This window comes from Anomaloglossus baeobatrachus, chromosome 2, assembly GCF_048569485.1.
Source record: "Anomaloglossus baeobatrachus isolate aAnoBae1 chromosome 2, aAnoBae1.hap1, whole genome shotgun sequence".
NCBI lineage: Eukaryota > Metazoa > Chordata > Amphibia > Anura > Aromobatidae > Anomaloglossus > Anomaloglossus baeobatrachus.
This window is the reverse complement of record NC_134354.1, coordinates 384,069,035-384,081,473: the sequence shown is the minus strand read 5'-3', so window position 1 is coordinate 384,081,473 and position 12,439 is coordinate 384,069,035.

Genomic DNA, 12,439 nt, shown 5'->3' with positions numbered 1-12,439 from the left:
TTTTCTCCTCTTTTTCCTCCGTTCTTTTTCTCCTCTTTTTCCTCCGTTCTTTTTCTCCTCTTTTTCCTCCGTTCCTTTTCTCCTCTTTTTCCTCCGTTCTTTTTCTCCTCTTTTTCCTCCATTCTTTTTCTCCTCTTTTTCCTCCGTTCTTTTTCTCCTCTTTTTCCTCCGTTCTTTTTCTCCTCTTTTTCCTCCGTTCTTTTTCTCCTCTTTTTCCTCCGTTCGTTTTCTCCGTTCTGTCTACCCATTAGCTCTGCCATGCATAGTGTAGCTCTACACCTACTGCACATGTTACTTTATGATTGACATCTCTTTCGTACCAGAGCTGTCTAAGCCTACTCTGACCCCATATTTGTCATTACTATATTGTCCTTGTACTGTATTATGACATTTGTATCATGTGTTTCATTTCTTGCTGTGTTGCAATTTTTTTGCTGCATCCCAATTGTACCTCTACATTGTTCGAGTTTATGTTATTGTTCTCTCACTCTTATGTGATACTGATTATTGTCATTTTTCATGATTACATGCAGATAAGTCCAATCTGACGAAGGCTCAGGCCGAAACGTCATTTGTAACTTGTTTTGTACAAGGACAAGGACCGTGAATTTCATGAAATAATTAGAAAACAAATGACGTAGGCTTCGCCCCATTTTTGTGTCCAGCCAGGTACAACTAGGCAGCTGGGGATTGGAATCCGCAGCACAGGTTAGCCCGAGGTTTCTGGGCGTCTCTGCTGCGAATTTCAGTCCGCAGCCGTCCCAGAAAATGGCGCTCTCATAGAAGCGCCATCAGCTGGCGCTGTATCCAACTCTTCCAACAGCCCTGGAGCCGGGTGGCTTGTTGGGTAATCATGAGTTAATACTGGCTTTGTTTTACTAGCCAGTATTAAGCCAGAGATTCTTAATGTCAGGCACGTTTGACCCGGCCATTAAGAATCTCCAATAAAGGGTTAAAAAAAAGACACCACACAGAGAAAAAATACTTTAATAGAAATAAATACACAGACACATTAGAGACTCCATCTTTATTACCCCCTGTCAGCCCTCCACGATCCTGCTCTTCTGTCTTTCTCGTTCAACAAATGCAGCTCTGCTACATCACTGCTGCATGGGGGAAGACGCTGCTTCCCGTGGAGCATTCACTCCGTGAAAGCTGCACGAGAAGCAGCGTGCAGCCTTCACTCCGTGAGTGATCAGTGCTGCTGGCTGTTAGCGGTAACAGCGGTAACGCTGACAGACGCGTTACCATAGCAACGGTGCTCCTGAAGCCGCGGTTAGCGGTGACGTCACCGCTAACTGCGTTGCTATGGCAACGGTGATCTCCGTTAATGACCGGCTGTGTCAGCTGGTCCCTAACGGAACGGGGAGTCGACCGTGTGCTAGAGCATGTCGCCGGTACACGGCGATACACAAATGTGCACCGTGTACCGGAGAGATGCACTCGCAGGTCCTACATGATGCGTCATAGTCATGTGACCAGTCTGTAGCCAATGAGATAATAGCAACGTGACTGGTCACATGGCTATTTTGACGTCACGATAGGTCCTGCATCTCTGCTGGCAGTGCCGGTCACCGGGAGGATTCAGCGATCATCGGATGGAATAGCGGCAGGAGACAGAGTGCAGGAGGGATCGCGGGGACCGGTAAGTGTTATGGCAATGTTTATTAACTGTATGTGTACATTTATAATGCATTTTTATGTGTTTGTGATTGCCTTCCATTATAGCCTATTGGTTCGAGTTCGGTTCGTCGAACGTTCAACGAAACGAACTCGAACGGGAGCTCCGTTTGGCAAACCGACCTCGAGCCGAACCGCGACCGGTTCGCTCATCTCTACTGGCTAGTCCAGGGCACCACACATACACAAACTACATTAAAAATCCATCTATTGGTAATAGGAACAAGTGGATAAAAGAGAAAGCAGAATTTGACTTGTGGGTGGACAGGTCAGAGAGGATTAGGAGTCAGAGAATTGCATCACATTATTTTAAATTCGGGAACAAGGCAGGTTCTGTTCTGGTACGAAGGGCAAAGGGTATATCTTCTTTAACATCTATAAATCATTTGAGGGACCCATCTGGGGCTAGTCACAATGACCTGAAGAAAGTCAATAATATATTTGGAGAATTCTACAAAAAACCGTATGAACAAGGGCCAGCAAATGACAAAGAAGGAGACAACTTCCTAAACAATCTGTCATTACTCACAATTATGGAATCGGACAGGGAGATGTTAAATGCCCCAATAAAAGAGGAGGAAGTGAGAACAGTTGTGAAAAACCTTAAAAATAACAAAGCCCCAGGTCCCAATGGAATGACAGCGGAATTTTATAAAAAACTGCAGGAAGATGTTATGCCCATTTTAGTAAAAGTTTTCAACTACACCCTCCAAAATAAAATCCTACTACAGTCTGGCAATATGGTGTATATAAAGGTGATACACAAACAAGGAAAAGACCCCTTGGACCCTTCGTCATACAAGCCCATATCGCTGATAAATCAAAACATTAAAATCATCTCCAAAATCCTGGCAGACCGGCTAGCATTGATCCTCCCATCGATAGTGGGACCACATCAGGTGGGGTTCATTAGGATTCATAGGTCAGCAGTGTTCAACATTAGCATGGTATTGACGGTACTAGATGGAACAAAAAGACCGGGCCTGATAAAGGGGAACTCTGCGTTGTTGGTCTTAGATGCAGAAAAGGCCATTGACAACGTAAATTGGCATTGGTTAGAGCTAGTATTGTATAAATTTGGTATAATGGGGACTTTTTGGAACTACAGTTAGGTCCAGAAATATTTGGACAGTGACACAAGTTTTGTTATTTTAGCTGTTTACAAAAACATGTTCAGAAATACAATTATATATAAAATATGGGCTGAAAGTGCACACTCCCAGCTGCAATATGAGAGTTTTCACATCCAAATCGGAGAAAGGGTTTAGGAATCATAGCTCTGTAATGCATAGCCGCCTCTGTTTCAAGGGACCAAAAGTAATTGGACAAGGGACTCTAAGGGCTGCAATTAACTCTGAAGGCATCTCCCTCGTTAACATGTAATCAAGGAAGTAGTTAAAAGGTCTGGGGTTGATTACAGGTGTGTGGTTTTGCATTTGGAAGCTGTTGCTGTGACCAGACAACATGCGGTCTAAGGAACTCTAAATTGAGGTGAAGCAGAACATCCTGAGGCTGAAAAAAAAGAAAAAATCTATCAGAGAGATAGCAGACATGCTTGGAGTAGCAAAATCAACAGTCGGGTACATTCTGAGAAAAAAGGAATTGACTGGTGAGCTTGGGAACTCAAAAAGGCCTGGGCGTCCACGGATGACAACAGTGGTGGATGATCGCCGCATACTTTCTTTGGTGAAGAAGAACCCATTCACAACATCAACTGAAGTCCAGAACACTCTCAGTGAAGTAGGTGTATCTGTCTCTAAGTCAACAGTAAAGAGAAGACTCCATGAAAGTAAATACAAAGGGTTCACATCTAGATGCAAACCATTCATCAATTCCAAAAATAGACAGGCCAGAGTTAAATTTGCTGAAAAACACCTCATGAAGCCAGCTCAGTTCTGGAAAAGTATTCTATGGACAGATGAGACAAAGATCAACCTGTACCAGAATGATGGGAAGAAAAAAGTTTGGAGAAGAAAGGGAATGGCACATGATCCAAGGCACACCACATCCTCTGTAAAACATGGTGGAGGCAACGTGATGGCATGGGCATGCATGGCTTTCAATGGCACTGGGTCACTTGTGATTATTGATGACATAACAGCAGACAAGAGTAGCCGGATGAATTCTGAAGTGTACCGGGATATACTTTCAGCCCAGATTCAGCCAAATGCCGCAAAGTTGATGGTGCTTCATAGTACAGATGGACAATGACCCCAAGCATACAGCCAAAGCTACCCAGGAGTTCATGAGTGCAAAAAAGTGGAACATTCTGCAATGGCCAAGTCAATCACCAGATCTTAACCCAATTGAGCATGCATTTCACTTGCTCAAATCCAGACTTAAGACGGAAAGACCCACAAACAAGCAAGACCTGAAGGCTGCGGCTGTAAAGGCCTGGCAAAGCATTAAGAAGGAGGAAACCCAGCGTTTGGTGATGTCCATGGGTTCCAGACTTAAGGCAGTGATTGCCTCCAAAGGATTCGCAACAAAATATTGAAAATAAAAATATTTTGTTTGGGTTTGGGTTTGGTTTATTTGTCCAATTACTTTTGACCTCCTAAAATGTGGAGTGTTTGTAAAGAAATGTGTACAATTCCTACAATTTCTATCAGATATTTTTGTTCAAACCTTCAAATTAAACATTACAATCTGCACTTGAATTCTGTTGTAGAGGTTTCATTTCAAATCCAATGTGGTGGCATGCAGAGCCCAACTCGCGAAAATTGTGTCACTGTCCAAATATTTCTGGACCTAACTGTATATGGAGGCACTTTACGTTACGCCTGAAGCTGGAATTTCGACAGCTTTCTGTCAAAATCTTTTCAGCTACAGAAGGGGACTAGGCAGGGGTGCCCCCTCTCCCCTCTTCTGTTTGACTTGGCGCTCGAACCACTAGCCCAAAACTTAATAAAATCAGAAGATTTCTCAGGAATCAAGGTGGGGAATAGAGAGATAAAACTAACCTGCTTTGCAGACGATATGTTTTTATTTATGTCAGACCCAGAAAACCAACTAAAGAACATAATAGACAAACTGGCGTACTTTGGCTCCTTCTCAGGCTACAGAATAAACATTAGTAAATGTCAGATTTAGAGATGAGCGAACCGGTCGCGGTTCGGCTCGAGGTCGGTTCGCCGAATGGAGGTCCCGTTCGAGTTCGATTCGTCGAATGTTCGACGAACCAAACTCGAACTGCATAGGAAACAATGGCAGTCAATCACAAACACATAAAAACACCTAGAAAACACCCTCAAAGGTGTCCAAAAGGTGAGAAACAACTCACAACACAACACAAACACATGGGAAAGTGACAAGGACATATACTCATGCGAAAACAAAAGAGCTGGACAAGGAAAAAGAGGAAGAGACACAGGTACAGGCATGGCACACCCTTCTAAAATCATGTAAAACACCGCAAGGTGACTCCAAGCGGAGTCTCCCTTTTTTCTAAAAATTGAGCCACACACACACCCACCCCTTCAGTGGCAGCACTTGTGCCCAAGTTGTACACTTCACAGCTAGATTTGCATCAAGCACATTCAAAAATGCGCCATACTTAACCGTCCCCAGGATGACACCGGGGTAGGTAGCAAAGTCTTTCCTGATCCCAGCTGTATGCATCTTGGATCATTTTTTTAAAACAATGTAAGCAAGGATTACTCCAAGCGGAGTCTCCCTTTTTTCCAAAAATTGTGCCCCACACACACCCACCCATTCAGTGGCAGCACTTGTGCCCTAGTTGTACACTTCACAGCTAGATTTGCATCAAGCACATTCAAAAATACGCCATTCTTAACCGTCCCCAGGATGACACCGGGGTAGGTAGCAAAGTTTTTCCTGATCCCAGCTCTGTTCATTTTAGCTCCTTTTTAAAAACACTGTAAGCAAGGGTTACTCCAAGCGGCGTCTCCCTTTTTTCCAAAAATTGGGCCACACATACACCCACCCCTTCAGTGTTTTCAGTTGTGCCCCAGTTGTACACTTCACAGCTAGATTTGCATCAAGCACATTCAAAAATACGCCATTCTTAACCGTCCCCAGGATGACACCGGGGTAGGTAGCAAAGTCTTTGCTGATCCCAGCTCTGTTCATCTTGGATCATTTTTTAAAACAATGTAAGCAAGGATTACTCCAAGCGGAGTGTCCCTTTTTTCCAAAAATTGTGCCCCACACACACACACACCCATTCAGTGGCAGCACTTGTGCCCTAGTTGTACACTTCACAGCTAGATTTGCATCAAGCACATTCAAAAATACGCCATTCTTAACCGTCCCCAGGATGACACCGGGGTAGGTAGCAAAGTCTTTCCTGATCCCAGCTCTGTTCATCTTGGCTCCTTTTTAAAAACACTGTAAGCAAGGGTTACTCCAAGCGGAGTCTCCCTTTTTTCCAAAAATTGGGCCACACACACACCCACCCCTTCAGTGGCAGCAGTTGTGCCCCAGTTGTACACTTCACAGCTAGATTTGCATCAAGCACATTCAAAAATACGCCATTCTTAACCGTCCCCAGGATGACACCGGGGTAGGTAGCAAAGTCTTTCCTGATCCCAGCTCTGTTCATCTTGGCTCCTTTTTAAAAACACTGTAAGCAAGGGTTACTCCAAGCGGAGTCTCCCTTTTTTCCAAAAATTGGGCCACACACACACCCACCCCTTCAGTGTTTTCAGTTGTGCCCCAGTTGTACACTTCACAGTTAGATTTGCATCAAGCACATTCAAAAATACGCCATTCTTAACCATCCCCAGGATGACACCGGGGTAGGTAGCAAAGTCTTTCCTGATCCCAGCTCTGTTCATCTTGGCTCCTTTTTAAAAACACTGTAAGCAAGGGTTACTCCAAGCGGAGTCTCCCTTTTTTCCAAAAATTGGGCCACACACACACCCACCCCTTCAGTGGCAGCAGTTGTGCCCCAGTTGTACACTTCACAGCTAGATTTGCATCAAGCACATTCAAAAATACGCCATTCTTAACCGTCCCCAGGATGACACCGGGGTAGGTAACAAAGTCTTTCCTAATCCCAGCTCTGTTCATCTTGGCTCCTTTTTAAAAACACTGTAAGCAAGGTTTACTCCAAGCGGAGTCTCCCTTTTTCCAAAAATTGGGCCACACACACACCCACCCCTTCACTGTTTTCAGTTGTGCCCCAGTTGTACACTTCACAGCTAGATTTGCATCAAGCACATTCAAAAATATGCCATTCTTAACCGTCCCCAGGAGGACACCAGGGTAGGTAGCTAAGTCTTTGCTGAACCATGACTTGTTCATCTTGGCTCCTTTTAAAAAACACTGTAAGCAAGGGTTACTCCAAGTGTGACGCCCTGGGCAAGCCAGGGGTCACAGGTCATCACACCACCACACCCTACACCCCAGTTAGGAACACCTAGGCTACCAAAATCCTTGTTGCCTTCCTCCAGGGGCTGATGTTCACACCAGAGGGTGGGCCAGGCGGTTGGCTCCGCCCACTGAGGAGTACACAGCCCTGGAGGCAGGAGGAACCAGGCAGATAGAGTTTGGAGGAGGAAGTGTGAGGAGTAAACAGTGAGAGTAGAGGCAAAGAAAAGGAACAGTTAAGCAAGCCTGAAGTTGGTCCGGGTGTGTGCCCCGGACAGTGACAGCAAGGTCAGCAGACGGCGGTGATAGTCTGCAGGGGGACTGCTCGGAGGTTGCTGGAAGGACCGCGGATGGGTGGTGACCCGGCGGTCTGGAGCAGTATACGAAGAACAGTCAGCACCAGGGCAGGGGCCTTTCGGATCCCGGCAAGGCTAGGAGCCGCCATAATTTGCCAAATCCGTCAGTGAAGGGGACGTCTGTCTCCCAACAACCAAGTCCCGATTGAAGGCAACAGTCCAACCGCAATGGAAAGACACCGCCACCACCAGGGCACCAGTTTCTCAGGGCCAGCACCTGCGGGCAAAGTAGGGCTCCTCCGGCCCATATCCAAGCCGGGGAGTGGGTTACCGGTGGGAACCCATCGCAACCATTATCATCATAGGTGCAGGACAGAGGGACCGTCACCGTCACCTACTGGGGAAAGCAAGTGCAGCCGTCCGTGGGAACCGTCTTTCCAGCCGTGTGTTTTACCGAGAACTGTGTCATCGTCTCAGGCTGAGTGAGTACCACAGTGCCGCAAGGCACAGCGCTGCCCCCGCGTCCCTGAGCCCACAAAGCCCTGCATCTCCCACCTCATCACTGGGCCCTGGGATCACCAACCCCTACCCACGGAGGGGCAACACAACAACTGGCTGCTCCATACCATCCCTCCCGGGATCCCCATACATAGCAGCGGTGGTGTCAACAAATCACCACAACCGTGGGTGGCGTCACGGACAATAAACAATCCCCACACCCAAAAACCCCCTTTCACTCACGTGCGCGGAGCGCCGCTCGAGTCCCCGGGATCCGGCCCATCGCTCGAGCTACCGAGCAGCGGCAGGCCGCAGCAGCCGCGGCAGCCGGACCCGAGCAGTGGGAGAGCGCGGCGTCCCCTCCTCCGCCCGCGACACAAGCGGAGTCTCCCTTTTTTCCAAAAATTGGGGTGCACACACACCCACCCCTTCAGTGTTTTCAGTTGTGCCCCAGTTGTACACTTCACAGGTAGATTTGCATCAAGCACATTAAAAAATACACCATTCTTAACCGTCCCCAGGATGACACCGGGGTAGGTAGCAAAGTCTTTGCTGATCCCAGCTCTGTTCAGCTTGGATCATTTTTTAAAACAATGTAAGCAAGGATTACTCCAAGCGGAGTGTCCCTTTTTTCCAAACATTGTGCCCCACACACACCCACCCATTCAGTGGCAGCACTTGTGCCCTAGTTGCAAACAGCATGTTTTGATTTGCATCAAGCACATTCCAAATCCACAAGCATTTACTCTCCCCAGGATGACACAGGGGTAGTAAATTCCTTGTGGATCCATGACTTGTTCATTTTGATGAACGTTAGTCTGTCCACATTGTCACTGGACAGATGCGTGCGCTTATCTGTCAGCACACACCCAGCAGCACTGAAGACACGTTCAGAGACAACGCTGGCAGCTGGACACGACAAAATCTCCAAGGCGTAACTGGAGAGCTCTGGCCATTTTTCAAGATTTGAAGCCCAAAATGAGAAAGGCTCCATTTGCAAGGTCATGGCATCGATGTTCATTTGGAGATACTCCTGTATCATCCTCTCCAGCCGTTGACTATGTGTCAGACTTGTTGTCTCTGGTGGCCTTGCAAAGGAGGGTCTAAAAAAATTATGAAAAGATTCAATAAAATTGCTGTTACCAGCACCAGATACGGTGCTACTGGTACGGGTAGACTGTTGGAGATGACGAGACCGTCCCATGTTTGTCAAGTTACAACTGGGAGATTCACTCCCTGCACCTGCACAGTTGTTTGGTGGAAAAGCCGAGCTAAGATCGAGTAACAGCTTCTGCTGATACTCCAGCATACGTGCGTCCCTTTCTATGGCTGGAATTATGTCACAAAATTTGGACTTGTACCGGGGATCTAATAGTGTGGCAAGCCAGTAGTCATCATCACTTCTAATTTTGACAATACGAGGGTCATGTTGCAGGTAGTGCAACAAGAAGGCACTCATGTGTCTTGCGCAGCCATGCGGACCAAGTCCACGCTGTGTTTGTGGCATAGAGGTGCTAACCGTTCTTTCTTCCTCTGACATCTCCCCCCAACCTCTTTCAACTGAAATTTGACCAAGGTCTCCCTCATCCGCTGAGTCTTCCATGTCCATGGACAGTTCGTCCTCCATTTCTTCATGTTCTCCTGCACCTTCCTCAACATTTCGCCTGCTACCATGCGCCCTTGTTGATCCCTGTCCACCATGGTCCCATGCCTGCCGCGTTGATGATGATGAACGTATGGACCTTGGTGATGTTGTTGTCCCTTGCGCATATGAATCCTCCTGTAGTTCCTCCCCTTCCTGTTGTCCCACACCCTGACTCCGAATAGTGTTTAGCGTGTGCTCCAGCATGTAAATGACTGGAATTGTCATGCGGATAATGGCATTGTCAGCACTAAACATATTCGTCGCCATGTTGAAACTGTGCAGAAGGGTGCATAGGTCCTTGATCTGAGACCATTCCATCAGGGTGATCTGCCCCACCTCTGCATCTCGTTGGCCCAGGCTATACGTCATGACGTATTGCACCAGGGCTCGACGGTGTTGCCACAGTCGCTGTAACATGTGGAGAGTCGAATTCCAGCGTGTCGCCACATCGCATTTCAGGCGATGAACCGGCAGGCCGAAAGACTTCTGGAGCGATGCAAGTCGCTCAGCTGCGGCGGTTGAACGGCGGAAGTGAGCAGACAGTTTTCGTGCCCTGGTCAGAAGGCCATCTAGGCCGGGATAGTGTGTTAAAAATTGCTGGACAACAAGGTTCAACACGTTAGCCATACAAGGCACGTGTGTCACCTTGCCCAGGCGAAGGGCCGCACCCAGGTTTGCAGCATTGTCGCACACGGCCTTACCAGGCTGCAGGTTGAGTGGAGACAACCATTTATTAAACTCGGACCGCAGAGCTGACCACAACTCCTCAGCTGTGTGACTCTTATTCCCAAGACATGTCAAGCTAAAGACCGCCTGATGCCTTTGCGCTCTGCTGCCAGCATAGTAATGAGGGGTGCGTGATTCCTTCTGCGCAGTGAGAACGCTGGTGGCCTGACCAGGCAGGCTTGGGGCGGCGGTGGAGGACACAGATGAGGTGGAGGAGGCAGAAGCAGTGGCGGAACTTGGACAGACAGAAGATTGACACACAAGTCGTGGGGACGGCAAGACTTGTGTAGCAGACCCTTCACCATCTATCACCATAGTTACCCAGTGCCCAGTCAGCGACATGTAACGTCCCTGTCCATGCTTACTGGTCCAAGTATCGGTGTTGAAATGCACCCGTTCACACACAGAGTTTCTCAAGGAAGCGGTGATGTTGTGTGTGACATGCTGGTGTAGCGCGGGCACACCTTTCTTAGAGAAGTAGTGGCGACTGGGCATCTGGTACTGGGGCACAGCGACAGACATAAGGTCTCTAAAATCCTGTGTGTCCACTAGGCAGAAAGGCAGCATTTTGGTAGCCAAGAGCTTACAGAGGGATAAAGTCAACCTCTTAGCTTTGTTATGGGTCGCAGGAAATGGCCTTTTATTTGTCCACATCTGAGGGACAGAGATCTGGCTGCTGTGTGTAGACGGTGTTGAGTAGGGTGTCCCTGGAAAAATGCAGGTTTGTGAGGAACGTGCAGGCGTAGACATGATGTTGCCTTCATCCAACGTTGGTGCTATCGATGTCTGAGAGAGCTGTACACACGCACTTGTTTCCCCTTCCAAACCAACTGACGACCTACCAAGCAAACTGCCTGTTGCGGTTACAGTGGTGGAAGTTGTGCGTGGAAAACCAGGTGTGACAGCTGTCCCCACAATCCTAGAAGATGAAGAGCGCGCGGATGCACTGGAAGGGGCAGGCCGTGGATGGTTCGCTCCGCTAGGCCGCATTGCAGCACGGTGAGCTTCCCACTGGGACCTATGATATTTATTCATGTGACGATTCATGGAAGAAGTTGTCAAACTGCTGAGGTTTTGACCTCTACTAACAGAATCACGACAAATTTTACACATCACATAATTTGGGCGATCTTTTTCTATGTCAAAAAAGGACCAGGCTAGGCAAGGCTTAGAGGGCATGCGACCTGCTGAGCCCCCCCCCCCCCCCGACTAGTGCTCAGAGGCAGAGTGGTGGCTGATGATGCAGTTGTAGACGTGCTACCAGTGCTCCGACTCTGTCCAGGAAGGCGCAAGGTAACTTCGTCATCGGTTGCATCCTCCTCCACCGCCTCTGTTGACCTCCTCGAGTGCCTGACTGTGGGTTGACAGTAGGTGGGATCTAGAACTTCATCATCAATTGTTGTGTTTGCACTCCCCTCACCCTCAGACCGAGCCTCTTCTTGCCCTGACCGAATATTTAAGTTGTCATCCCAATCTGGTATCTGCGTCTCATCGTCATCAGTATGTTCCTCATTGTCTATAACCACAGGTGTTACAATTTGTGACAAAGGGTCAACATTATGCTCAGAAACTTGGTCCTCACGACCTGAATCAGAGTCACAAAGGTTCTGGGCATCACTGCAGACCATTTCCTGGTCTGTACTCACTGTAGCTTGGGAGCAGACCTCTGATTCCCAGGCTATAGTGTGACTGAACAGCTCTGCAGACTCAGCCATCTCAGTTCCACCATACTGTGCAGGGCTGATGGAGACTTCAGAGCTGGGAGAAAGCAAGTTTGATTGGGATGACAACTCAGAGGACTGGTGTTTTTTGGATGCGGTACTTGAGGTGGCTGAGAGGGCACTTGTTGGACCACTTGAGATCCATTGAAGCATTTTCCTTTTTTGGCCATCATCTACCTTTGTTCCTGTTGTTTGTGTCCGTAAAAAAGGGAGCACATCGGATTGTCCACGGTAAGTAGTAGACATCTTACTTTTGCTGGTAGATGGTCTATCTTCAGCAGATATTAATGGAGCTTTGCCACCTTCCCCACGGACAAACCCTTTTTTTCCTTTTCCACCACGCCTCTTCCCCTTTCCACCAGCATCTGTCATTTTGCCACTCATGTTGATTGCGACAAGATTGTGCACTGAAAATGTGGTAGTAAAAATTGAGAGGTGGTGTAGATTGCAGCGGTGGTCTAGCTTTATTAACAGCAGAATAATAAAGAATAAATATCCCTGACAATGCAACTACGGCCCTTAAACTGGCAGCATAAATT